The sequence below is a fragment of the Natator depressus genome, chromosome 11 (assembly GCF_965152275.1).
Source record: "Natator depressus isolate rNatDep1 chromosome 11, rNatDep2.hap1, whole genome shotgun sequence".
NCBI classification, from domain to species: Eukaryota; Metazoa; Chordata; order Testudines; family Cheloniidae; genus Natator; species Natator depressus.
The window spans coordinates 72475621-72499447 of NC_134244.1; the positions used below are offsets into that span (position 1 = coordinate 72475621).

Here is a 23827-nt window from a genome sequence, read left to right on the forward strand (position 1 = left end):
CTATTGCAATCTAAATTACACCAGACATCTCCACAGGTGCAGCCATGGTGTGAGTGTGGTATGGACCGGCTGCTGGCCCAGTGACATCTGACCCTGCTCGGAGCCAGGCAGGCGAGACCTGTGGGGGAAACCCCTTCCCTTCTGGTGCTTGTTACCTCCTCCCCACTGCCCTGTGTCGCTGTCACCGCGTCCCACTCACTCACCATCTGGTTGGTTATTTCTCCTGTTCCCCAGACCCAGCTACGATGATGGGGAAGGTTCCCTCGTTCTCTCCCGGCTCCACAGTGAGCTCCGCTCTGCCCGGCTACGTCGCTCTCTGCCTCGCTCTACAGGTTCACAGTCTGGTGTCAGGTAGGAGCTCTGGGCTCCTCGCTGGGTTTGCTGATGTTCTCTTGCTGGTCATCACCATCCACCTCGCTTCCCTGCCTTGTCTCGTAAACCACGTCTGCTTTTTGCAGGGCCAGCCCTAGACCAAATGGTGCCCTCGGCGAGGAGCGTTTCTTTATTGCCCCCCCCTTCCATTTGTTAAATTTTTGAATACTTTTCTTTTATTGTATTTGTAGCCCATTTCATGGCTTTGATGCACGATTTGCATGCATGATTTATCCCTGTCATATAAGACAATAAATGGGCATGCTAGGATCTGTACATCTGTATCTATTCATGCCTATATAAGCAAAAAAAAAAAAAGTTTCCTCAAAGAAAATTTTTAATTGTAGGAATAACTGGAATGTACTAACATCTATACTTGAAACATTTCACTTCAAACATTCTGTTTTCCCTTTTGTCACTAACAGACACAGGACCCCAAGCCTGGCACCCCCCGAGCCTGGCGCCCACCAATCCTGGCACTCCAGGTGGTTGGCTGGGTCGCCTGCCCCTAAATCCAGCCCTGGTCTTTTGCTCTTTACACAACGACCATAAACCACAGAGCACAGCTGGGTCCTAGTGATGGTGTTTATCTATACACAATCTAGTCAGGCCTAGTTATACACACACTGCTGCTCTGACTGGAGGCTTCTAAGACATAGAACATGGTGAGCGCCGTTACTGGGCTCACAAACTATTTAAAGGGACACTACACAATTCCGCTACACTACACCGCTGGACCATGTAAGTCACAGATCAGACTCTTCAGCCACAAACAAATCATGACTTCCCAACTCCCCAGTTATGAAATTAAAACCCACAAGTCATTCACACTGCACTAGGCACAGCCGTCTAGGGGTGAGAGTGAGGCCTTCTTCATTCTGTGCCCTCAGTGAAAGTCTTATCGTATCCCATGGCACCCCCGGGGCTGCCCCCACAGCTACACAGACATTTTGGTTCCCTCCTGCTGTGGTTTCCATTCTGCTAATTTAACCAGCTCTCTTTGTCGCTCTGGATGCTGAGTCTCTGCCCAGAGACCCCCCCTTTCTGTTCAGTTCCACAATGGCTGGTTCTCTGCCCCCTGCACTTTTCTATCTGCCTCCTTCTCCCTCTTCATTATCTGACTTCTGACTTTACCTGCACAGTGGCAATGATCTCTTTTCACATCCTGCTGGCCCTTACACCATCCTTACAGCAGTCAGGGAGGGCACTGCACTGGAGCAGCATGAAAAGTCCTTGGTGTGTCAGAGAACCAGCCCCCCCTCCCCATTACCCATTATACCCAAGGTGCTTGTGAGAAGTGTTCAGCCCTGTTCAGCGATGATAGGGACAGTGTATAACATTCACCTGTGAACTCTGGGTGACAGATATGGCAACCACATGCCGTATTTGGGGACTATCAAATTAACATCATGAAGATTCTGTCTATTCTGCACCCTCTCCCTAGATAGTATCTGTGATGGGTTCGGTCACAGAGACCCCCTGGAGACTGTCACCTGATGCTCTGGGGTACCACAGAGAACAACCCTCCTGCCAGAACGGGTGCCCCTCCACTCTTGTCTTGCTGAGCCAGACGCTCCAATTGAGCTCCAGCCCAGACTCAGAGGTTGGGCCACGCCCCTCTGCAGTTCGCAGAAACTGAGATTCACTCAGCCGTGGGGCTTCTCAGTTAACAGGGACTTTCCCAGCGCCCAGTGTTCAGCCTTTCTGGGAGCCTGAACCCCAGATAAATCCGTTTTACTCTGTATAAAGCTTATACAGGGTAAACTCATAAAATGTTCACCCTCTATATCACTGAAAGAGAGACGTGCACAACTGTTTTTCCCCCAGGTAACAATTACTTGCACTGGGTTTATTAATAAACAAAAACGATTTTATTAAGTATAAAAAGTAGGATTTAAGTGGTTTTAAGTAATAACAGACAGAACAAAGTAAATCATAATGCAAGATAAACCAAAACACGCACGGCTCAGCTTAATACACTAAGAAATCAGTTACAGATGATAACTTCTCACCCTCGATGTTATTTCAAGTAAAATGCTTCCCAGGTCAGTTGCCTTTTCTGACCTGGGTCCAGCCTGTTCTCTCCCACCCCTGTAGTCACAGTTCTTTTGTTTCCAGATACTTTCAGGTATCTCCTTGGGGTGGGGAGGCCATCTCTTAAGCCAGATGAAGACCCTCATTGTTTACTTCCCCCGCCTTATATAGAATTTCCCTAAGGCGGGGAAACCCTTGTTTGGAATCCCACCCCCACTCTGGAAAAGTACCCGCTTCAAGATGGATTTCAGTATCAGGTGACATGGTCACATGTCTGTGTAAGACCCCAGTCTCCATTCTTCCTAGGTTGCCTGACCCATACACAGGAAGGCTTTAAGGTAAACCAGGCCATTTACAGCCAATTGTCCTGTCAATGGCAGTCACCAAGTTCCTGATGCCCCATTGACTGCCCTCACCTGGTCTGACTACACCAGTAATACAAGTTCATACCTCATATTTCTATAAGAACGATAGATGCATACAAATAGGAAAATCAAATGCAGCACATTATAACTTTTTCAGTCATATGTTACAAGAGACCTTTTGCATAAAGCACATTCCAGCTATGTCATTTTCAGATTCATAAGCCTATTTTCATAAAGCATACGGAGTGGAACTTCACAGTATCGATCCGTTCTATATGTATCTTTGTGGGCTCCGGACTGTAATCTACTCCGTGGGGGAGGGTTACCCCATCTCCTGCAGGATATACAAATGATGGGGCGTAATTTCTTGTGGGACAGATAACAGCTCCAGAGAAGTACCAGCCCAGGCAGTTAAACTAGTTCAGAGCAGGTTCCAGAAACCAAAGAGAATGAAGATTTTTGGTATGAAAAGCTGATTTAAGCTAACCAGAAGCCTGGGATCTTGGGCTACAAACTGAGAGAAACCCTTAGAGAAAGGTTTGACAGAGAGTCTGTCCCCATGTGCCAGATGAGAATGCTTTGCGATAAGTGTAAGATGTTTGATTGGTTTGTGGTAACTTTTCTCTCTCGGGCTTTTGTCCATAAATGTTCCCTGCTTTGGAAAACCTGTTTGGTTACTGGTAACCGCTGGCACACACTGTTCATAGCCCTGGGATGGAAAGCAAAGCACAGGTGGTGGACTTTGGTCAGACCTGGTGGGAACACCACAGTGAATTGCAAGGAAGCTGCAAGCCTTAAACCCCAGTGGAGAGAGAGGGCCATGGGTCCCTGCCCAGAGAGAGGTGACAGCTGGAGGCCTGAGACCGAAGGGACAATCCTTAAGCAGACCCCAGAGGGAGTCAAAGATGCAGCTACCCCAAGCATGTGACTCTCTGCACTTATAGACATGCCTAGGGCACTGCATGGAGACGGGGTGTTCACTTCTAATGCAGGACGCTCTTTTATTTTGTCTTACTGCTGAATTAATGCCACCCTCAGCCCCCTGTCAATTTAATTTCTATTTTCATTGCATTTTTCTCAGCACAGTTCACAGTAACTGGACCTGCCCATCCAATCACCGCTTCCTCAGGTGGGGAGGCCATCCTGCCCTGCCACCTTTCCCCCAGGATGGATGCTCAGAGCATGGAGGTGAGATGGTTCAGGTCCCCGTACTCTGCAGTTGTGCATCTGTACCACGATGGGCAGGATCAGTGTGGGGAGCAGATGCCAGAATATCAAGGAAGGACTGAGCTCTGAAAAGACCACATCACCGATGGGAGTGTTTCCCTGAGAATACGCGATATCCAACCCTCCGACGATGGACAGTACAAGTGTTTTTTTCAGTCTAGAGTGGCTTATGAAGACGCTTTATTGGAACTACAGGTGGCAGGTCAGTAACTTGTTGTGATACTTTGATGTCTTCAATAGGGTCATAAGTGGATCAAAGATTCATTGTGAGATGACACCTGATTTATCTCATTACAGTGGGGCAGTAGCTCTGCTCTGGTTAAGGTTTATTCTAGTTGACTGTTTTTTCTAAGGGCTCTAAAATCCACACAAATACTCAGATTGTCTCGAAGAGTGTTGTGACTCTTTGGAGTCTGGGGTAGCATTAATGGGTTACATTTACAGGGTTAATAAAATACACAAACACGCCTAAAAAGTTGGGTGATATGAATATGTTCTGTATGAATATGAAATTGTTTGGCTCCAGGGTTTATTACAACTCTCTTGTGCACCCCTGGGGCCAAACAATAGCTGATCCTCCTCACACTAATGTCTGGCCTCATGTCTGGCACTCACAGGGTAACCGTGGTTGATATACAGGGTCCTGTAGCCCACCGCCTGCCACTGGGGCTTGGCTGCCCATGGGTGCACCCACTAATTTTTCTCCGTGGCTGCTCCAGCCCCGCAGCTCCTCCCTCTGGAACACCCAGCCCTTCCTCTGCCTGAGGCAGGTGTTAAAGGGGCTTCTCTAAGCCCAAGGGGATTACAAATATGTTTCTAAAATTACCTTTGCAAGTGAAAGTAGTGGAAGAGTTTAGCCTCCCTGCCCATCAGTTCAACTGTGCACAGCTCCTTCCAGTGGTTCTTATTCAACCCTTCAGACCTGCCGCGAAGTGTCTGTGGTGAGAGGCACGGTCTGTGTTCATCAACGGGAAAGCCAGTCCCTTGTCCCTGCTCAGGAGCTGGCAGGATTATGGGGCCGCTCACCCAGCCTCACTGGAGAATGTGAAGCAGGTGCACATATGCTAGACCAGCAATACGTGAGAGGCAGGGTTACCTGGTGGATAGAGCCGTCGACTGAGCGTCAAGGGACAGGGTTCCAGTCTTTCCTTTGCTACTGAGCTGTGCAAGAATTTGGGCAAGTCTCTGTGCCTCTGTTTCCTCGCTCACCCTTTCTCCATCATGCCTGTTGAGACTGTAAACTCTTCAGCGCAGACTGTCTCCTAGGATGTGTGCATGACGCCCAGCCTGCTGGGGACCCAGTCTCAGCTGGGACCTCTAATTGCTTCTGTAAGACAAACAATCATAGCCCACAGCTCTGGCACACTTGTATGTGTGTTTTCGTCATTTCCATGTGCCTCTGGAGACATGTGGGGCCAGTGTGAATGGCACGGGAGGCGGCTCTTGTCAGCAGGGTTCGGTCACTGAGGCACTCCCCTGGGCAGTTGCCCGGCTCCCGCCCGGCCAAGGCATGGGGAGGCTGGGACTTTGCAGCTGGCCAGTGAGTTCCTGACTCACCTTCCTCAGGGTGGGCTATTGCTTAAGGGCTGCAGGTCGGAGAGGGGTTTTTCAGAGTGGCCACCAGAGTGACTGCACACACTTAGGCCACCAAAAAAATTATTGTGAGAACCCCTGCTAGCCTGTGCTTTTCTGGTGAAGACTCCCGAGTGGAAATGGCACCAGACACCCATCCCTTCTTTGTCTCTCCTGGGCGATTGTTTTCCCTCTCTAGGATGGTCTGTATGCAATTTCCAAGCAACCTAAGGGCCTCTCTGCCCACAGACTGACCCCGCAATAAAGAAATCCATTTGAATTCACAAGACACTTGCTTCAAATTAAGATAATTTTATTTCAGTTTAGCTCATCGGTAATAAAAAATCCCCAGTGTGACCTTATCAAGTGTTTGCGACAGCCCCCATCTCTCCCCCGACCCAGCCCTGCCCCTTCCACCTGAGGCCTCATCCCCTCTGTGCCCAATGGAGCCCAGCTCACATTGTGGGCTTGGCCCCTGCCCTGTGCCCCCAGGCCCCTTCCATTGTGGCCACTGGTCCCTGCCCCAGGTTAGCGCCCCTCGTCCCCCCCCGGGAGGCCGGGCAGTGCAGCTCCAGCCTTTCCAAGCTGGAGTGCCAATGTAATGGCAAAAACAGCAGCCAGCAAATTTTCCTACCCCTGGTGCTCCAGGGCCGGGAGGGCTGGAGTAGGAAAATTTGCTGGCTGTTGTTTTTGCCATTACACTGGGCAGTGTGGCCACAGCCCTCCTGGCCCCAAAGCACCAGGCTGTCGACCAGTACATTGGGAGGGCCCAAGGGACCAGCCCTCCCGGCCACGGAGCACCACGCGGCCCTGGAGTGTGGGGAGGCCAGACAGCGTGGCCGCAGCCCTCCTGGCCCCATAGCACTGGGCTGTTGGGCAGCAAGGCCCCTGCCTTCCCGGCCCCGGTGTGCCAGGACTCCGAAGCCGGGCAGAGCAGCCCCAGCCCCCCTGGCCCCAGAGCATCAGCAGGCTGGCAGCCCCGGAAGAGCCGGACACCTGCAGAGTGAGAAGCAGGATGGGGAGAAGGGGCGGAATGTGGCTGGGCCACATCCTGGCTGTTTGGGAAGGCTCAGCTTTCCCTGCCACCCATGGTTTGTGTTTCTGTTTTGGTGAGTGTATTTCCTGGCTCTGAGAGGTATCAGTTTTCTGCTACCCATTTCAGCATTCTGGAAGGATACAAGGCCCTGCCAAGGCAACCTGAATTCCCCTATAATAAAGTTTTTTATTAGTGAATTATTTACGGCTTGTTTACACATACACATACACTGGTTTCAATGAACTAGTGAAGAGTTTTTCAAACTGGGTCCGTGGACCCCCAGGTACTCCAGGTGGTACACTGACCCCACTGATCAACTCCTTCCCCTTCCTCCCTCAACACCGCCTCCTCCCTCCCAGTGCTTCCTGTGTGCTGGGGAACAGCTGTTCAGCGGTGTGCAGCAGGGGCTGGGAGGGAGAGGAAGGAGCAGAGACGGGGTGTGCTCAGGGGAAGGGCTAGAAAGAGGTGGAGAAGAGGAGGGGCAGGGGTGGAGCAGGGGCAGGAAGAGGTGGGGCGAGGATGGGATCTTGGGGGAAGGGGTGGAGTGAGAGCAGGGCCTGGTGCTGAGCGGGTTGGGCTAGGGGGTTTGCTGAAAATTTGAAATCAAAATGGGGGTCCTTAGGTTGCTAAAATTTGAGAACTGCTGAACTAGGGCAAACATCCAGGTGGACCCTCTGAAACGAGTTTGGAAATGGCTTATATTGATTTAGTTTAAGTCTTGATTTAAGGGATTTGCACTTGATTAACTAAACCAGGTTAACTAAACTGGAGAAAGTTTGTGCATAGAACAGCACTGACATTAACATTAATTCTACTCTATATCAAATAGGAATCTGGCCAAATTAGGTGACCAGCTGCACTCGTGGACTCACATTCAATTATTAGTTTGATAGGAAATGGCTTTTGATAACAGTGTAATAAAGCTTTTGGCTCATTACTGGATTATCACAAATTTATTTATTTCTTCTGTAGGTTTGGGCTCCGATCCTGACATCTCTGTAGAGGGCCATCAGGATGGAGGGATCCAGGTGGTGTGTCGATCATCTGGATGGTACCCAGAGCCTGAGGCTCAGTGGAGAGATCTCCAGGGGAAGCTCTCACCATCAGCCTCTGAAAAAATATCCCAAGAGGCCGGTGGCCTGTTTCAAACAGAGATTGCCATTGTTCTAACAGAAGAGTCCAACCATAAAGTGTCCTGCTGTGTCAGGAACCCCCGACTCGACCAGGAGAGAGAGTCAGCGATTTCCATAGCAGGTCAGTGCCCGTCCGTGCCGCACACGGCTGGACTGAGATGCCACAGACATGGGCAGAAAGTATTTATCATTGTGTCTCCTATTTATTGGCCTGGACCTTCAACATGGTGAGCACTTCTTGGAAACTTCTGAATAAGCTTAGTTCTCTTTGGATATGTCTACACGGCAATTCAAAACCCGTGGCTGGCCCATGCCAGCTGACTCAGGCTTGTGGAGCTTGGGCGAAGGGGCTGTTAAATTGCAGTGTAGACATTTGGGCCTGGGCTAGAGACTGAGCTCGAGGGCCCTGCAAGGTGGAAGTTGTGCCTGCTGCCTTAGGGAGCAGCCCCTCTCTGTTTTGGGTTCTTGGGTGTTAAGGTTCTGGATTCTAAAAAACAAAACATTGTGTTACGCTGCAAGCTTCAAGCAAGAGTATTTCGGTTTGTATCTGACTTCTTTCTGTGCTGGAACATCGCAGTTCTCAAGGGGGTGATGAAGAGAATTCTTATTTAAAAACAAAAAGTCTCCAGAACCGAGCCTGGCAGCTACAGCCTAACTTCAGTACCAGACAAATTGGTTGATACTATGGTAAAGAACAGAAGTACCAGACACATAGGTGAACATGATTTGTTGGGGGAAAAGTCAACGTGGCATTTGTAGAGGGAAATCATGCTGCATTAATCTATTAGAATTTTTTGAAGGGGGTCAACAAACATGTGGAGAAGGGTGATCCAGTACGTTCAGGGTACCTTGACTTTCAGAAAGCCTTTGGCAAGGCCCCTCACCAAAGGCTCTGAAGCAAAGTAAGCTGCTATGGGATAAGAGGGAAGGTGCTTTCATGGATCAGTACCTGCTTAAAAGACAGGACACAAAGAGTAGGCATAGATGGTCAGTTTTCAGAAAGAAGAGAGGTAAATCGTGGTGTCCTTCAGGAATCTGTACTGGGACCAGTGTTGTTCAACATACTAATAAAAGGTCTGAAAAAGAGGTAAACAATGAGATGGTAAAACTTGCAGATGATACAAAATTACTCAAGATAGTTAAGTCCAAAACAGACTGTGAAGAATTATGAAGGGATCTCAAAAAACCGGGGAACAAAGTGGCAGATGAAATTCGATGTGGATAAATGCAAAGTGATGCACATTGGAAAACATAATCCCAACTAGACATATAAAATGATCAGGCCTTACTTACCTGTTTCTACTCAAGAAAGAGATCTTGGACTCATTGTGGATAGTTCTCTGAAAACATCCACTCAATGTGCAGTGGTATTAATAAAAGCTATCAGAATGTTAGGAACTATTAGAAAGGGGGTAGATCATAAGACAGTAAATATCATAATAAATTTATATAAACCCATGGTGTGCTCATATCTTGAATACCGTAGGCAGTTCTGGTTGCCCCATCTCAGAAAAGCTACATTAGAAATGGAAAGGTGCAGAGAATGGCAACAAAAATGTTTAAGGGCCTGGAACAGCTTCACTCTGAGGAGAAATTAAAATGACTGGGACTTTTCAGCTTGGGAAAGAGACGGCTAAGGGGGGATAGGGCAGAGGTCTATAAAATTGTGACGGGTGTGGAGAAAGTGAACAAGGAAGTGTTACTTACCCCTTCACATAATACAAGAACCAAGGAATGAAATTAATAGGCAGCAGGTTTAAAGCAAACAAAAAGAAATATTTCTTCACACAACGCACAGTCAACCTGTGGAGCTCATTGCCATCTAGTGAAGGCCAAAAGTATAACTGGTTTCAGAAAAGAAGCAGGTGTGTTCATGGAGGACGGGTCCACCAATGGCTACTAGCCAAGATGGGCAGGGATGTGGCCCCTTGCTCTGGGTGTCCTTAAACTTCTGACTGCCAGAAGCTGGGTGTGGGTGACAGGGGATGGATCACTTGATTATTGCCCTGTTCTGTTCATTCCCTCTGCAGCATCTGGCTTTGGCCACTGTCAGAAGACAGGATACTGGGCTCCATGGAACATTTGTTTGACCCAGTCTGGCTGTTCTAATATTCTTATGTACATATTTGTTCCCAAGTCAATAACACTTTCTCTTGCAGAGCTGTTTTTCCCAAGAGTCGATGCCTGGACTGTGGTTCTGGGGGTGATCCTGGCTCTCCTGGTGGTTCTCATTGCCCTGGCCAGTTACTGCTTCTGGAGGCAACACAGAGAGAAAGGTAAAGTGACAAGAGGGGAGAAAATAAATAAATGAATTAATTTATAATGTATCAGAACCCCGCAGAAGGGGAAATTTATTTTATGTGCTTTGGCCTATGAAAAAACATAGGGAGCCCCAGGATAGAAATGAGGGTGGTGTGCGTGCAAGTCACCGTATGCTAGAAGACGGTGCTCTGGAGATGACATCACTGCAGCACCCATGTGGACTAGCCCTGACTTACCTCAGGGGCTGCTTTGGCACCAGAGCAGCCCAGGATCCGGCGGATGCCAGGAATGTTAAAAGTCACAGTGACATTGCACGCTGTATGATTTTATGAAAATATGCTAATGAGTATGAATATAATGTAACTGGAATATGCTTCATGCAAAAGGTCTCTTGTAAGGTATCATTCCAAAGCTTATAATCTACTGAGTGTGGTCATCCTATTTGTATAAATGTATCACTCTTGTATCTGAAACTAGAAATAGGAAATATAACTCTGAGGGCCGATTGTAATTATGCAAAGTGTGGGCCATTAATGGTGGTTTGGAATCTTGATGGCTCCCATCAACCAGGACAATTGACGGTGGATGGCTCTGTTTGCAGGCAGGCCTTCCTGTGAGCCAGGCTGGGAGCAATGAAGGCTTGGGGGGTCTCACAGTGACAGGTGACCATGTCACCTGGTACCGGACTCCATCTTAAACTTGGTGCTTTTCCATTTAGAAGTGGGGGTGGGGACCCAGAGAGACAAAAGATTCCCACCTTATGCCAACGCCATATAAGGGGGTGGAACAGAACACAGGGGGCGGCCATCATGAGAAAGCCCCTCGCTACCACCTGGGCTGGAACAAGGGCTGAACCAGGGGAAAGGATTGTGCCCAGACTGGGAAGGGGCCAGTCTGTGAAATAAACTTATTTAAACATCTCAGAGGGTGAGATTTTATCTGTATTCAGTTTTATTACTGTACTAGGCTTAGATTTGCATGTTTTATTTTATTTTGCTTGGTAATTCACTTTTTTCTGTCTGTTATTACTTGGAACCACTTATATCCTACTTTCTATATTTAAGAAAATCACTTTTTACTTATTAATTAACCCAGAGTATGTATTAATACCTGCGGGGGGGGGGGGGGCTAACAGCTGTGCATATCTCTCTATCAGTGCTATAGAGGGCGAACAATTTCTGAGTTTACCCTGTGTAAGCTTTATACAGGGTAAAACGGATTTATTTGGGGTTTGGACCCCATTGGGAGTTGGGCATCTGAGTGTTAAAGAGAGGAACGCTTCTTAAGTTGCTTTCAGATAAGCCTGCAGCTTTGGGGCATGTGGCTCAGACCCTGGGTCTGTGTTGGAGCAGACTGGCGTGTCTGTCTCCACAAGACAGGGTGCTGGAGTCCCAAGTTGGCAAGGTAAGCAGGGGCAGACGTAGTCTTGGCACATCAGTTGGCAGCCCCCAGGGGGTTTCTGTGATCCAACCCGTCACGGTCACCTTAGCTCTTCCCTGCACCGATGCTGCAGGTTCCGAGCACAGAATCTCACTGTGAAAATTTAGATCATGGAGCAAAATTATGTGGCTTTTTTTCAACTAGAAGGTTGCATACTTCATTGCTTATGTAGGCTGAGCCCCTCAGCCCGCACTCTGGTCAGAACCCTGTAGATTTTGTCGAAAATCAGATTCCTGAAATTCCTCTCTAGTGGCTACATGCAGCTGGTTTGCAAACTTAGGCATCACTGTCCAATTTACGAAGTCATAACTGGACACCAATGCCTGCTGGCATAAATTCCCATTTGCAGGGAGGAGCAAGTGTAAATCTTCCTGCCCATTTAATCCATCCTGTTGGAGAATTTGTCCTTCAGAATGGACTTAAACCTGCCCTGCTGGGCTCTATCATTCACAGCAGTCATGACGAGGGAGTTTATGCCAAGTGAGAGAAGAAGCCCTTTCTGTGCACTTTCATAGAATCATAGAACTGGAAGGGACCTCGAGAGGTCATTAAGTCCAGTCTCCTGCACTCATGGCAGGACCAGCACCATCTAGAACATCCCTGACAGGTGTTTGTCTAACGTGCTCTTAAAAATCTCCAGTGATGGAGACTCCACAACCTCCCTAGGCAATTTATTCCCATGCTTAACCACCCTGGCAGGTAGGAAGTTTTTCCTAATGTCCAACGTAAACCTCCCTGGCTGCAATTTAAGTCCATTGATTCTTGTCCTATCATCAGAGGTTAAGGAGACCAATTTTTCTCTCTCCTGCTTGTAACAACCTTTTAGGCATTTGAAAACTGTTATCATGTCCCCTCTCAGTCTTCTCTTTTCCAGACTAAACAAACTCAGTTCTTTCAATCTTCCCTCATAGGTCATGTTTTCCAGACCCCTAATCATCCTTGTTGCTCTTCTCTGAACTCTCTCCAATTTGTCCACATCTTTCCTGAAATGTGGCGCCCAGAGCAGGACACAATACTCCAGTTAAGGCCGAATCAATGCAGTGTGGTGGGCAGTATGGAAGTCAGCAGGCTCCAGAAAAACTTTGCAGACTCCAGTGGTGCATCATTGATCGGGAGGGCTACGCTACCAGGAGCAGATGGCTGCAGGGCATCCACTAACTGATGGACATTCATTGAAGGAACTCTGCCTGAATCCCCAGTGAAGCAGGGGACAAGAGGTCCTGATAGGCCTCGAAATACTCCATGGGTAAAGCTCACCAGTGCTGGAACCTGTGGTGGGCCTATATTTCCTACTGCTGATCTGACCAGCAATGTCACCTTTGCTTGAGCTAAGCAGTATGACCTCCATCACCGAGGAAGGTCCCACAGATTCCATGGAGGCCTCTGGTAAGGATAAGGCATTGTGGCCCGAGACCCCCATCTTGACCATGAGAGAAGCACCAGTCCTGATGCCTATAATGCTCTGTAAACAGTCCCCGATGCTGGTTTGGCGATGGAGACCAGGAGAAGGAAGATCCCAACCTTGAAACTGAGAAGCCTTGGGATTCCAGGAATAAAGTCAGAGCCAGACCAGAGGGAGCAAGTACCTGGCCTGACTCATCTGTGACCCATAACAAGGCAGGGACCAGCGCTGATAATGGAAGCAGCTCCACCTGCACTGAGTATGCCAAGGCTGGAAGCAGTATCAGTCCCAAAGTCATCAGTTGTACTGGACTGGTTGACAGTGCCGAAGTCAAGGACGGTGAAAGCTGTTGAGATCTCCCACACCAACCTCGATACTTGCCCTGATTCAACAGCCTGTTCAGCCAATGGGGCGATAGATGGCATAGCCCTGGGCCAAAGGAGAGGTTGGGGTGAAAGGTAAAGGAGGTCTGTGGCTGCCTGGAATGCCACCGACACGGAGACAGTCAGTGCCACCATCATCCTCTTTGGTGCCAGACTCCACAGATGCCCTGGGGCCGGAACCAGAGCCCATAATACCAGGTCTCTAATCTCTCCACATGGTACCAGGGAAAGGTTAGAGGCACCCATGCCATATCGCACACGAGCACCAACCCTGTGCAAAGTGAAAGAGTCTCCTGGAGTCTCAGTTGGTCTTATGAGATCCTTTCCTTGGTGCATGCAGTGGCGAACAGCTCCCCCGTTTCTTGAGAGAGGCACCTGCTCTGGACTGCGAAGCAGCAGTGCTCTCAGAGCCCGAGGGCCACTTCCAGTCAGACAAGGACCTCACAACGAAAGGAGGTCACATAGCCTGGTCAAGCAGGTGCTGCTTTAGGCAAAGGTCTCGAGCCACTTGAGTCCATTTCATGACTGAGCAACGCTTCTTTAACGTGGGCCTCACACACGCACGGCAAGCACCATGTGTGAGGATCACTGCTGGGGACATGAACGACAATGTTTGTCCCTGATGAGGGCATCACCGAGGAAAAACTTAACTAATACCACCATAGGCGCTGACTTCCCCATTTCCCCTGTGTGCTCGACCTCCCTCTACCCCTGGCCCTGACCCCACTCCACCCCTTCCATACGGCCCCGCCCCACCCCACCTCTTCCCACCCTAGCCCCACCCCCCATGCCAACCCCTTACCCCAAGGCCCCACCCCAACTCTGCCTCCTCCCTGCCCCTATTCCAACCCCTTCCCCAAGGCTCACTGAGCTGTCATTCTCAGGACAAGTCCTACCAAAATTTGAAAAGCTGGTTACAACATTCCAATTCTCCAGAAGAGTAGCTGATTTTAATGAGATGCATATTATTGTTAACAGCTCCGCCATAGCGCTCTTAGGTCATTTCACAACTCTTGGGCATTTGCAACCTGGCAAGGATCTCCTCTGGTCTTGGTGACGTCTGGCTCTTTCATTAATCAGTCTGTTCTATTATCTCTGCTTCACACCTCAAGCCCTGATGTTCATTTCTTGAAAAGAGCAGCTCCAGGGCTGGTCTCTTCCCACCACACTCAGTGTGGTAAAAACTGTTGCAAAGAAATCAGTCTCTCAGCATTGTCATTACCCTCCTCAATTGTTCCCTTTATTTGTTTTATATTTTTGGCTATTCCCTCTTCTAATTCCATTTTAACCCCCTAATTCCTATCATTCGCTTCACCCAGTGTACTTAATGTGGCTTTCTACTGGCTTCACAGGGTTAATACTTTTCATTTGCTGAAGGATCCCTCTTTAGCTCTAACAACCTCTTGCTCCTGACCAGGTGGCCAGATGCGGTTACTGTACTGTATTTCTTCCTTTCCTTTTCCTTTGCTGCCCAGGAGGCTTCCTTGCTTTAAGGTCTTTTTCACTCACTTCCCTTCTGCAAGGTAATGTGACACTGACTCATTTCTCTCTCTTTTATTTTCAGACAAACTCCAGGCTGAGCTCAGTAAGTTCCATTCCCCCCAGTACGACCCTTGGGTGACATTGTCTCCTGCTCAGTGTGTCTGTGTCCAGGGGCGTTCTTACCCCTCTCTCTGTGCTTGGTTGCAGGGTGGAGAAGCGCCCGGCTCTACACAGGTACTGTACATACCGCTGGTATTGTATCCATGGTGAGACCCACCTTCCCCTGGGAGCTCTCTGCTCCTTTCCCTGCACAGAGTGTTTCCCTGTGACATTCAGTCGGCTGGAAATAGCAATGTCACTGGGGGCAGACGAAACGCAGATTTATTGCTGAGCACAGGGACACACTCCCTTTGGGAAAGGGCTGATTAGTGATGAAATATGTCCCCTAGTGTCCCCTTCCCAGGGCCGTACCTGGGTTCTGCAGGATGGGCATTCTTATCTGCCCATCACTGGCACTGAACGGCTCAGCTCTCTCTTCCCAACGGCAGGATTTCCATGCTCAGACGGATCTCTACCCACAATGTTCTTCTCGTGTAACAGGACAAGACAAGAGCTGTTCAGCGTCCCCCTGGCTCTGGGGTGAGGCAGGCCCTGTCCCCACTGCAAGGGCAGACAGGTTTTTATAACCAGCTTGTGACACTCCCCTGACCCAGTTGCCACAAATTGTGCCATATGGCAGCTTTTCTGCCTCACACCTGTGGCTATGTGCGTGTTTTCACCTGGCTCGCAGCCTGACCATGTGTGTGTACTCGAGCAGGCTGGGAGAGTCTGGCAGCTCCAGCAGGGATGAGAGAGTCGAGAGGATGTGCACGCACATTGTAGCACCGGGAGCCCCGGGCTCCTCGCACGCCAGGGTATCCTAATGCACTGAGCCGGGGGGGGGCAGGGCTGGATGAACTAAACTGATGGGAAAAGCTCCTTCCTCTCAGTTTAGAGCATCTCCGTGAAAGTGCTACGGCGGCACAGCTGCATCGGTGCAGGATTTTAAGCGAAGACCTGCCCTTAGACTGTGATTCACAAACGCCAAGACATGAGGTGAGGAGATGCCTACGCTAGACAGTAGGAGATGCGGATGAAAGGGGTGTGTGCTAAGCCCTGCCTCTCTCGTGGAGATGGGCACCTATCTCTGCTCAGTGATCCACAAAGGGAACCCCTTTCTTGGAGTCAGGCTGCTTAGCACCTATGGCAGATCTTGTGGGAATGAATTGGACGCCTTCCTCACACCACACAAACCGGCCGGGGTGGAGGAGCTGGCAATGACTTGTAGCCCCTTGGTTAAAGCCATCACCTGGGAGACCCTGCTTCAATTCCCGCTTCTGCCCAAGGCAGGGAAGGATTTGAACAGGGGCCTTCTAGCTCTCGGGGTAGGGCCCTAACCCCTGGGGTATGAGTTAGTCTGTTCTGAGACCTCCTCTCTCTGGAAGCTGTTCCACGACGGACTGAATAATTAAAGATCATTGGGCACAGGTGCCGACTTTCTTCTTTCTGGGTGGGTGCTCCACCCCCACCCCAAGGCCCTGCCCACACTCTGCCCCTTCCCCCAAGGCCCTGCCCTTGCTCCATCTCTTCCTGCCCCCGCTCTGCCCCACACCAGCACCTCCCGCCCACTGCCAAACAGCTGGGCCCACCAAACAGCTGATTGGAGGGTGGCTGATGGGCACCCACTGTTTTGTTTCTGAGGGTGCTCTAGCCCCGGAGCACCCACGGAGTCGGCACCTGTGATTGGGTCAGAGAGCGCAAGTATGCGGCTGACTCTACAGCTGGGGGGTTAGAGCACCCCCCGGCGAGGGGGGAAGCCAGGGTCCGTCCCTGCACCAATGGCCCTTTATTTATCCACCATGGAAAATCCTCAGCAGGAGAGAGTGCGGGAGCCCCCCACCTCCGCCTCGCCTCGTGGTCAAAGCGCTCTCCTGAGACTGGCGGAGCCCTGTTTCAGTTTAAGCTCCCCCTCTGCCCGAGGGGAGCAGGGACTGGGAGTCCCCCCATCCTAGGGGAATGCTCTAGCCCCTGGGTTAAAATGTATGAGGGAAGCCCTCCCCAGCCAGCTGCTGCGTGGCCTCGCCTGAGGGACCCGGTCTGAGAGCGCCCCTGAGCTCGCCTACCAAACTAGCTGGGACGGCTGGACCCCGATCTTCCCCCAGCCTGTGGATCACGCTGGGGCTCAGGCCGGGGAATAGGCGTCCACGCGCCTGGAGGGAGGCAGCCGTGGTCATGGCTGGAGGGAGAAACACAGGCACCGAGGGAACTTTTACTGCACAAACTTCGACTGCGAGTGAGTTTTGGCAGCTCTGGGGTCAGCAGGAGGTTTGTGCCTCACCGTGGAGCTGAAACCAGGGACTTAGGCCCCGAGCTCCTTTTGTGCCGCCCTAGGTGACCCCGGAGCCCGTGGACTGTCCTGTTGACAGCCCCTGGGATCTGTGCCCTCAGTCATTCCGATCCAGGTGAAGATCCCCCTCCGCCCGTGTAGCAACCAGCACAACGGGGAACCGGCTTGAGTGGCCTCAGACCCCCCAGCAGCTCCCACAGTACCTGCCCCTCCCCTTCCTTTGCTGCCCCCCCATGTCTGCCTCCTGCCCCAGCCCTGAGCACCTTCCTCTGCCCCCGGCACCTGCCGTCATGAGCAGTGGGCGCAGCTTCCCTTGGCGGAGGCTAGCCCCCCGTCTCACCTCTTCCACCCGCTGCCCTGCCCACACTCCACCCCCACTCGCCCCAGGCCTCTCCCCCCACCTCCCTCCCCCACTTGGCCGTCACTCGGTGCATCCCACCTCACCCCCTGCCCCCGTGAGACCCCCGCCCACCGCTCACCGCATCTCGTCCTCGGGATGGCGAGCGGTGGGCGGGGGGTGAGGAGGGACACAGTGAGGGGCGGGGGGGGCTCATGGGGAGGGGGGAGGAGAGGAGGGAGGTGGTGGGCGGCAGGGACCTCGGGAGCGGAAGGGGGGGAAGTGGGGAGGGGCTCCCTCACCTGGTGGCAGCGGCTGTGCCAGGGGTGTTCTCCACCGCCCAAGCCTGCCCTTCCCGCTCCCCTAACCCTTCCCCCTCTGCCTGTGCCAGTCCTACCCCCACCACTCCTCTGCCCCCATTACTTCCCCCCTCCCAGCCCCATGGCACCTGCCACTCCTCTCTACTCCCCTCGTGAAACCCACCCTCAGCCCCCTCAACACACCCTCCCCCGTCTCCCCTCCGTCCCTGTCTCCCCTCCCCCCATGTCCTTCCCCTTGACCCAACACCCTGGCACCTGCCCCTCCCCTCCCCCCTTTGGTGCCCACCCCTCCCCTTCCCCATCACCCTGGCACCCACTCCTCCCTTCACCCTCTGCACCCCGGTACGTGCCCTCCCTGGTGCCTGCTCCATCCCTGGCCCCCACCCTTTCGTCCCCCTCTGATTCCTTGGTGTCTGCCTCATGCCCCCCTATTGCCCCTGGAGATCTCCCCCTTCCTTCCCTTCCACTCCTGCTCCCCACCCCCTCCCCCTGCCCCTGTCCCCCGGCATTAGCTGAGCTCCGACTCCCCTTAAGGGTGAGGAACCCCATATCACAGTGATTAATGGGCACGTGGGTGAATTGCCCTTTGATCCCAGTGACCAGCCCCTGCCCCCAGCACTGACTCTGATTCTCTCCCCAGTGGATGTGACTCTGGATCCAAACACGGCTCATCCCAACCTCGTCCTGTGTGAGGATCAGAAAACTGTGACATACGATGAGAGACGACAGGATCGACCTGACAATCCTGAGAGATTCAATACTTATCCGATTGTCCTGGGCACAAATGGATTCACAGGCGGGAGGTTTTACTGGGAGGTGGAGGTGGGAGACAAAATAAACTGGACTGTGGGGGTTTGTAGGGAATCTGTGATCAGGACAGGGAAGGTCAGACTCACTCCTGGGAATGGATACTGGGCTGTGTGGCTGAGGGATGGGAAATACGAGGCCTGCACCTCCCCCCCCAAGATCCCCCTCCCCACAGGCATCAGGCCCAGCCGGGTGGGGGTTTTCCTGGACTATGAAGCAGGCGAGGTCTCATTTTACAGTGTGACTGACAGGTCCCATCTCTTCCCTTTCACTGACACCTTCTCCGGGACGCTCCGTCCTTATTTTTATGTTGGTTACAAAGAGGAGGGTAAAAACACTGCTCCCCTAATAATCTGTCCTGTCCCAGCTCAGGCCAAAGGGAATCTTTGTCCCTGAGAGTGACAGCCGTGGCAGAGACTATCCCCTCCCAGCGCTGACCAGCCCCCAGCTCTGTTCCCATGGGGATGGTACAAAGGGTATCACCTGCCTGCCCCCTCCCTCAGTTCCCAGTCCCAGGCCTGTGAGCTGGGGGAGAGGAGGGGGCAGAGAAGGGGGTGCGGGGAGCAGGCTGCTGGGCTGTGGGGGTGCAGGGACAGAGGGCGGTGTGGGGGTGCAATGTCAGGGGTGGATGCTGTGGCCACGGGTGGGGTGGAGTGGGGAGGGGGCTGCAGCAGCAGGAAGGGAAGAGCCCAGATCATGAGAGAGACTCTGGGGAGGGGGTTGGGGGATGTAATGAGAGGGGAGGGGAGAGGAGAGGGGAGGGGAGGGGAGAGAGACCACAAGGAGGAAGAGAACCATGGCAGAAATGACAAAGGGGAGAAGACCCCAGTGTGAGGAGCAGGAGGATCTTGGGCAGGGTAAGAGTTGGCAGAAGGGAGGGATCCAGGAGCGGGGAAGACTGGAGTCAGAGGAGGGAGGGATGCGTGAGGAGGGATTGGCCCTGTCTGCACTCTCCGTTTCTTGTTCCTGCAGGAGCCATTGAGCGCACGGTGGCTGCCAACACCCTCAGAGCGCGGCCGGGCGCTGCAGTGTAGACAGGACTAACCTTGGTCTCGTCTGTGCCCTGAGCTGCGCTGGCCCGGGAGGCACCTGCAGGGCCCTGCATGGCTCAGGGGAAGGTGAACATAGATCAGAACCATGTTCCATTGCAAACCCACCCAGCGCTAGCCAGGACGGGGCAGATCTGTGCCGTGACTAGATTCCAAGACAGGGGGTTTGCTGGAGAGGAGATAGCTGCATAGAGGGGGAGGGGGGATAAGTGGGGCGTTGGATGGAAAACAGTTTCTGGGACTGATGGTGAAAAGGCAGCTGCCAGGGGAGCAGGGAGACATCTGGCAGAGAGAGAAAATGGGACAGAGAGCAGGGAGTGACAGTGGACGGCGCTGTACAGCAACGCCAGGGCCAAAATATTCCTGAGGTGCTGCATGAGCCCTTCAATGCCAACTGGCAGAGCACCCACTGTACAGTAACTCAAATCAGGTCTGACACATTCATTACCCCCCCCCACGCGGTTCTCCTCATAGGTATCCAGACGGTGTCATATATAAACTGGTGATAGGCTGGCCCCCAAAATCATTGTGTGATATCTGTGTGGGCTGTGTACAAAAGAGTGATACGTGAGTGCTGGAAATATGTTCTGAATGTGTTTGGGAGGCAGTGCGTAAAGCCAGCCAGCCCTAGCCAGAGGAACGTCTGACTGGCTTGGGGACAGGCAGAGAACAACGAAAGTACATTTACAGATAAGGTAAACGAAGCAATGCGGCCGGCAGGAAAGGGCTTAGTGAGCACGCTGGGGACAGAGTCCGCACCCCCAGGAAGTCTTCCTGGCTCCTGAAAAAATGCAGTCGACTTCCAGGACATACTGTTAGTTAGGGAAGAAAGAGAACGGCCCCCTCCGAGCCGTGGAAGCTGGGTCCCCTGGCCTGGGTGGCTAGTGATGTCAACTTCTTAGGTAACGATTGTAACGTGCTAAAACTGAGTTGTAGTCACTAGAAAGTCTGCTTTGTTTAGTTTTGTTTGGAACCAATCTGTTCTCTTCTTCTCTTGCTTAGCATCACTTAAATGGCTGTTCTTTGTTAATAAACTCAGTCTTATTTTTCCTACATATCAGTGCTGTTATACTGGAGTGTAGACTGAGTCCTCAGCTCAGCTCACAGGCTGGTGTGTGCTGTGTGTCTCTTTAGAGACAGAAAACTTAATAACGTTTTCCAGTGTCCTGTGAGAGTGACTGGACGCTGCAGAGAAATGTCTCTGGGGAACTCGGGAAGTGGAGATCATTGATTTGTTACCTGCAAGCTATGGTAAAGACTGGCAGAGTCTCGAGGAGTTTGCTGGTGAATTGAACGGGAAGATGTGGCAGGGAGCGGACACAGTCTAATCTCCCGTAAAGCTCACTCTTTCTAAAACAGAGGGGTAACACTTCGGTTTACAGTTCTGGGTGTCCGGAACAGAACTTTACACCCCTCCCACATAGGTTTGATTTCTCTCTCAGGAGATGTGGAGGGAGGTGCTTCTGTAGGTGGGGGCTCAGGGAAACCTGTTTATTGCTGGGAGACAGGCCCCCCACCCAAGTGATCCCTCCCTCTTGCTCCACATATCTATTCAGGGGACACCATCACAGGGCCTAATAACATCAGATGTCAAGAATTAGAACATTCATAAACCAGTCGGAGAACACTTCAATCTCTCTGGTCACGCGATTACAGACATGAAAGTTGCGATATTACAACAGAAAAACTTCAAAACCAGACTCCAGCGAGAGACTGTTGAATTGGAATTCATTTGCAAATTGGATACAGTTAACTTAGGCTTGAATAGAGACTGGGAGTGGCTAAGTCATTATGCAAGGTAACCTATTTCCCCTTGTTTTTTCTTACCCCCTCTCCCCCCGGTTCCTCAGACGTTCTTGTTAAACCCTGGATTTGTGCTGGAAATGGCCCACCTTGATTATCATACACATTGTAAGGAGAGTGATCACTTTAGATAAGCTATTACCAGCAGGAGAGTGGGGTGGGGGGAGAGAAAACCTTTTGTAGTGTTAAACACCCATTTTTTCATGGTCTGTGTATATAAAAATATCCTCACTGCATTTTCCACTTTATGCATACGAAGAAGTGAGCTGTAGCTCACGAAAGCTTATGCTCAAATAAATTGGTTAGTCTCTAAGGTGCCACAAGTCCTCCTTTTCTTTTTGCGAATACAGACTAACACGGCTGTTACTCTGAAACTTTTAAAAATATTTAACATTATAATAAATGCTGGAGGTGAAGCAGGGTTTTGGGTGGAGGCTGACAGCTCACAACCCCCCAGATAATAATTGCATGACCCCCTGAGGGGTCACAACCCCCAGTTTGAGAACCCCTGCTGTAAACTGATGGTGAGAGATTCCCTCCCACACCTCCCTGAAACCAACTGTCTGGCTGAGGCAGCTTCCCACTCGGAGCGCTGGCTTTTGTTGATCCCATTCTTAGGCCCTTAACTCTCCCCATCCCTTGTACAGGGAGCCTAGGTGCCTAACTCAAGGCTCTGGGTTCCACTGGGTGGCAACTGCTGAGTCTGGGTCCCCTTTGTGAATCGGGACCTTTCTGCCTCCTTCACACAGAAATCCCCAAATGCTGCTGAGCAAGGTTCAGGTGCAGCCCGTTTGTGGAAAGAGGAAAATGAAACTCAGCTCCTCTCTTCCCTGCATTGGGGCTGATGAGAATCCAGCAAAACCTCTCCAAATTCAACTGACCTGCTCCGTCTGCCTGGAGCTTTCCAAGGATCCAGCGAGCACAGCCTGTGGGCACAGTTTCTGCTGCGTGTGTGACAGAGCAGCTAGATGCTAACGCCAGACGGTCTCACTCTCTGTGGTCATGGTGTTCCCCTGGATTTGAGGTGTGTTTGTGTAACCCAGTATGTGATCAAGCTAACTGCAGCCATATTATCTGCACTCAGTCACCATGAATTAATGAAATAGAACACCATATATTGAAGGGTTAATTTGAAAGCAGGCTTTTAGAGGCAAGATCAAAACTAGCTGCAGTTTCTGCTAATCAGAATGGGAGGAGGGAAAAGACAAGTCAACATTTGAGACTGAAAGTAAACAAGTGGACAGAAAGCTTGGAGTTTGGGCACCTTTGATATAGAAGTTTATTATGACTAAAATGGTTAGGAAAAGTGATGACGTAGTAGGGGTCACTATGACCTATGTGTTTTGTAGAAGTTAATTATAAAAAGGGTTAGATATAGAATGTTCTTTGGAGCAGTCCTCTGCAGCCATCCTCAGAGAGATGTTCCAGAGGAACAGCCGTGTTCGTCTGTATTCGCAAAAAGAAAAGGAGGACTTGTGACACCTTAGAGTTAGTCCTTTTCTTTTTCCTAAGAGAGATGTTTTTCTGACACCTTTTCCCCCAGGAGGGAAGTGTTTGGCCACCGCTGACCTACCATTAATTACCCAATACTGTCTCACATTTTAGGAAAATACCCGGGATGTTCTAAATCTATTCCTTAGGTCTGTGTGGGCTTAAATGTAATAAACTGCAGTTTTAGAAAGCGCATACGTACTTGTATTAATCATTTATCAGACGGAATCACTGTGTTCCCATTGATTTATTCCCGACACTGCCTGGAGTGAAACAGTGAAGTTACCATCGCTGCGGGTTCTGAAACCCCCAGGCAACAATGATGTTGAGAGGACCAGCTGAGGCATAGCCACTAAAATTCACACAAATAGGCAAAGCTCATTGTCCAGGTGAATTAGGTCTCAGTTTCCCTGATTGTAAATAAATCATTTTTTAAAATTTCCCTTTCTACAAGGAGGGTATTGTATCGCCTGATTTATTTTGGGGGTGGGATCAAACACAAGGAGGGACCAGGTTCTCTTTTCACTGTGAGGGGAAACATGGACCTTGCCATTCCCAGGCTGCCCTGTGGCACTCTGCATTCCCAGAGGGAGAGGGAAGGGGAGGGGGCAGAGATGCCATGAATAGCCTAGAACCCAGCCTCTGGGGGTGAAAAGACAGAGCCAGTGTAGGGGAAGCTGTGGGCTGAGAAGACAGCTAAATTCAGGGACAGCATCTCCCACTCAGAGAAAGAGGAGCAGATGGTGGCTGACTTGCAGAATCTGTGCAGTGAGACCCATCTCAAAAAAGATATACTGGAATTGGAAAAGGTTCAGAAAAGGGCAACAAAAATGGTTAGGGGTATGGAACGGCTTCCGTATGAGGAGAGATTAATAAGACTGGGACTTTTCAGCTTGGAAAAGAGATGGCTAAGGGGAGATATGATT

General features: G+C 50.9%; 1 pseudogene; it reads left to right on the plus strand.

The window, feature by feature from the left end:
• The first annotated feature begins 245 nt into the window (after window positions 1–245).
• On the plus strand, window positions 246–18954 carry LOC141996220 (butyrophilin subfamily 1 member A1-like; annotated as a pseudogene).
• The last annotated feature ends 4873 nt before the right edge of the window (window positions 18955–23827 follow it).